The sequence below is a fragment of the Parambassis ranga genome, chromosome 10 (assembly GCF_900634625.1).
Source record: "Parambassis ranga chromosome 10, fParRan2.1, whole genome shotgun sequence".
Classification (NCBI taxonomy): Eukaryota; Metazoa; Chordata; class Actinopteri; family Ambassidae; genus Parambassis; species Parambassis ranga.
Window position 1 is genome coordinate 3,927,073 of NC_041031.1, and position 5,226 is coordinate 3,932,298.

The window sequence follows — 5,226 nt, forward strand, 5'->3', positions numbered from 1 at the left end:
CATATGCTTGCCCGCTAAACACAATAACAGGCACTCATTTAAAAAAAAAAAACAAGTCATTCAGCTTGCATCATAGTATGAGTGATCTAAATGCGTGTGTGTGTGTGTCCTATGTTGTGCACATCCTTTTGTGTACTTCATGGTGGTCTGTCTTTGAAATGGGAAGCACTGTCCCTAAAGTATTAGGAGTTCAGTGAGGACCCTAACGCAGACACAAAAAGGAAATGTTCAACTTAAAGGTGAGCACTGGAAAAATGCTGGGGAAACACAGAGGTAGCAAAACAGACAACCTGACAAGAACAAAAGGGAGCACAGGGCTTAAATACATGAGGACAACCAGACAGGTGAGACACATTAGGGCGGGGCAAGCAATCCAAAGGGAGGGAACTCAGGATCATGACAGTTCGAGGTGCTACCATGGTTGATCTAATTTTGTCTACATCAAACAAACCTGCAGAAGAGTATGTTTAACTTCACTTACTGTGACATAATAACCTATGCTGAGAGATCCTGGACGATGTCAATATATGTAATCCTATCTCATTCCACCAATGAGGAATGGGGTCAGATTTATATGCAAGTACAAGTGCATTATGTATAACACACCACCTTTTGACCTTCATATTTTGGGCCATATCTGGCTCTGTGGCACAATGGATAGTGCATTGGACTTCTAGATAAGTGCTGGAGAAGTAATTCAAAGGTTGTGGGTTAAAGTCCCACCAGAGTCGTTGCTTTAATTTGCAAGCATAAACATACTGTAAAAATATTATGTCCATTTGTAAATATTACTTCCTGTCCGATCTTAAACAAATGCAATGAACTAGGGGTGTGGAAAGGTATCAAATTCAATGCTCAATGCTCATGCAAGTGTGTGAGGTGAACAGACCCAACTCGACTTTAGTTGCAGTCATTTAATCATGTTTGAATTTCTCAGTCAGGTTATGTTAACTGATCACTGACCCAACAACAAGCCGATAGTCAACAATGTTTGTTCACTTCTTCTGTAAGTTTGTTGGTGTTTAGCAAACAACAAATAACCGCATTGCCACCACCAGCGTGTATGTTTGCTGCATTCAATTTGCTTCAGTTGGTTTGAAAAACCCTGTAGTCTGTGATCCCTCACCAGGATCAGTTAACCCCCAATGTAATACAAAAATCTGTTGATACCAGTCTGTAGTGTGTCCCCAGCCTTAGTTTGTCCACAGTTTTATGGAGAGGGTGGGAGGGATTGCTCATGATTGTTAGCCATTTTGCCAGCATTCTGTCCCTCACCACCTCCTCCAGGCTTGACAAGTTTAGAGCCAACAACAGACTTCACCTTCTTGATGAGTTTGTTCCAGTATGTTGGCATCCTTTGATTTAATGCCACTTTACCACAGCAAAGGTGATTGATGAAGTTCAATAAAACTCTGCAGGTGGTTTAAACCACATCAATTGCACATGTGACAACGTAAAGTACCTGACCACAATTTTTTCTTCTCTCTTAAAAACACAAGGTGCCATTGATTTAACAGGCAAACATATCAAACACACCCCAAACATCTCAAATATTTGGAAGCAGTTTGAAGGTTGAGCCCACACAGTAATTATGGAAAGTGGGTGTATTTTTTCCTGGGTGACCGGTGTTTGTCGTTTCTAATAATTACTCAGTCAGACAGACACTGCTGTGACACACAGCATCCAACTTCAGACCAACAGAACCAAGACATTAGTGGTAGGTGTGAAGAGGGCTATTAGTAGGAAACGTGTCAATTACGGCCCGAGGCAGACAATAAAGTCTGAGTCCTGTGTGACTTGAACCCACAACCTTAGAATTTCTCCAAAAGAGCAGTTTTTCAAATGATGACATTGATTCAAAACTCCTGAACTACTGTATATATAATCTTTATTTTATATTATCTCTATTTTCAGAGATAGATATATAGATCCATCTCTATCTATTTATTATATATAGATAGATCTATCTATCATTTTATATCCTTAATATTTATCTCTATTTTACTTTAATTCTACTGTATCTATTTGCCCAGTCTTGTCTGCTAAACATTTGCTTATGTAAGTACCAAATGTCCATATTGTATATTATAGCTAATATATATTTGAACTCGGGTGGGACTTGAACCCACAATCTCGGAATTACTCTCACAAAGTACTTTTTTGGATTGAAGGCTATATATCATCTTAAAAGTTCCCAATACATTTGATGACAGTTCTTTCCTTTAAACAAGGAAGCAATGTTTGCTGTTATGTTAATATAATCTTCATGCTATCTTTGTTTTATATTTTTCCAATTTATTATTAGGATTATTTATTCTAGTATATTCTGTTTGCAGAGTAGCAAACTGTTGTTGCCAATTTTCCATTTAGAGATTTGGGAATTATTATTTATTTAATTAAACTATACACACCATATACTTTGATTCTGGTGGGACTCAAACCCACAACCTTTGAATTACTTCTCCAGCACTAGAAGTCCAATGCGCTATCTATTGCACCACAGAGCAACCTTGGTTGGCTTACCATGTCTCAGGTTTGTCTCAACTTTCACTACTTCTATTGTCTTATATCAGAAGCTGAAGAATCTGGTTTGTTTTCACTGTGGTGCATAGGGATCCCACTTACATACACATATGGTTATTGTGATATAGTTTGGTGTGGGTTGAAGTTCTTAAAAGTGCCCGAGGTAGAATAAATACACAATTAAACTGATGGAGTGTCAGAAGCGGAATTTATCAAACTCAAGAACCACACAGTCATCTTTCCTCAATATGCAGTGATGGGACAGCACTGCAAGAAAACTGCCATCAGCTCTGGAGGACACTTTATGACAAGGGACTGTCACTTTAGTGCGTATACTGCAGGCATGCCATTTATTTATTTAACGTTTTATGTAAGAGGAAGAATATCAAAAACATTTTGCATTTATATTTGAAAGGGAAACAAGGACATAAAGGCATGTGAAGGAAAGATACACACTGGGACTGCTAGTTTTTTCAGATTTATGGAAATAGAAAATTGTATTTGGCAAACTGTGAATATAAAAAAGAATTCAGTTAAAAAGACTGAATCACAAACACTCATGCTGTTTTTAATACTGTAAGCTCAGAGATAACTGAGGTTTGGCATTTCTTTGTCCACATAAAATGGACAAATGTGAAAAACCTTTCATGGACTCTGCAGACCCTAGCTCCTTGGGTAAAACACTTGGCACATTTCAACTGCAGGAACAGCTGCACGTTAGCCTGCACCATTTTTGGGGGGGCAGAAAAACACCACTAGGGTCATTCTACAAAATGGGTGCTATTTGAGTCCTAAACATTTGATTTAATGTATAAATTAAAAAAAAAAAATTTCTGTATTTTAGACGGAGTCCGTCAAGCTTAACCTAACTACCCCGTCATGTGGAATTGATAGGGAAAACAATGTTTTATCATTTGTTTCAGTATTAATGAAAAGAAGATCATATTTCAAGTTGTTCTATTCAGACCCCCTTAAAATTTTCACTTTGTTATATTACAGCCATTAGCTAAAATCATTTTTCCTCATTAATGTTCATTTTTTTTCCTCATTAATGTACACACAACACCCCATATTGACAGAAAAAAAGAAAAACTGAAACATCACATGGTCCTAAGTATTCAGAGCCTTTGCTGTGACACTCATATATTGAACTCAGGTGCGTCCATTTCTTCTGATCATCCTTCAGATGGTTCTACACCTTCATTTGAGTCCAGCTGTGTTTGATGATACTGATTGGACTTGATTAGGAAAGACACACATCTGTCTATATAAGACCTTACAGCTCACAAAGCATGTTACAGCCAATGAGGATCAATGAGGTCAAAGGAACTGCCTGAAGAGCTCAGGGACAGAATTGTGGCACAAAAAACGTCTGCTGGTCTTAAGGTTCCTAAGAGCACAGGGACCTCCATAACCCTTAAATGGAAGACTGTTGGAATGAACAGAACCTTTCCTAGAGTTGGCCGTCTTGCCAAACTGAGCTTTTGGGGGAGAAGAGCCTTGGTGAGAGAGTTAAAGAAGAACCCAAAGATCACTGTGGCAGCTGAGATGCAGTCGGGAGAAAGTTGTAGAAAGTCAACCATCACTGCAGCCCTCCACCAGTCAGGGCTGGTGGCCCGATGGAAGACTCTCCTCAGTGCAACACACATGAAAGCCTGCATGGAGTTTGCTAAAAAAAACACCTGAAGGACTCCAAGATGGTAAAAAATAAGATTCTCACCATCTTGAATGGACAAAGTTAAAAATCTAAGGGGGTCTGAATACTTACTATACATGCTGTATGAATTTAAATGTTTTTTTATGATTATTTTTCACATTGATACCCATAAGAAATCCACCCCTGTCACGTGTGTTACCACTCTGTCACAGTGTGATTTTCTTTTAAAAAAATCTGACCCCTGAGTTCCTGTGGTCAAGATACACTTACAGATTTACAAATTGCTCCCCATGAGAGTTTGCATGGCACCTTAGACGCTACAGAGGTCTGAGTGTGACACACATTCTGGCAGGACACAGGTTCTGAGTCCTGCCATCTTGTTTCACTGCAGGAACTCAAAGGCCTATTATACCTACCTAGCTGCTTTGCACCTGTTCTAAACACTGGTATTTTTATTTTTTGGCACTTTCTTCATGCTTCTAGATACATTAAAGTAAAGTAAATAAACAAGAAGTGACATTAAAATACTAATCCAGTGGCTAAATGGGCTGATTATAGAGGGCCTTTCTTTTAAACATTTGTTCTAAGTTCCTGCAGTGGAAAAGTACCCTTTGTTATTACTATGCCTAAAAGTATCATTTTAAAACTGCAACAAAATAGACATATACAGGTGAACAAACACATTCACAATCCCTGAGGCTTTTGTAACATTCTACATTCAGTTCAAGCTGCAAGTCACTGAAGTAGCATGAAAATGTCAGCTGTTAACTGCATGTTTCTCGGTTTAAATGGAGTTACTGGGTGTGTATGTGTGTGTGTGTTGGAGGTGGCAGGGCAGTTGCCTGATGTCAGTGTCTTGTCTGGTTTTCTTGTTTTCATCTGTGTCGCTGTTTGTTCCTCCTGTCGGCTTTGTTTGTATCTGCGCCTCTGCACTCGTCTGTCTGCTCTCGCTCACTCTCTCTCTCTCAGTGTGCCGGTCTCTTTGAACTAAACTTTACCCAATTTTTGCAACTTTCTCGCCATGTCTGCAAGCATACAAGACTGAG

The 5,226-nt window shown here is 38.9% G+C and overlaps 1 non-coding gene across 1 annotated transcript; it reads left to right on the forward strand.

The window, feature by feature from the left end:
- The first annotated feature begins 639 nt into the window (after nucleotides 1–639).
- On the forward strand, nucleotides 640–731 carry trnar-ucu (transfer RNA arginine (anticodon UCU)). The gene is given in 2 exon segments: nucleotides 640–676; nucleotides 696–731. It is a non-coding gene; the product is annotated as a tRNA-Arg (tRNA).
- The last annotated feature ends 4,495 nt before the right edge of the window (nucleotides 732–5,226 follow it).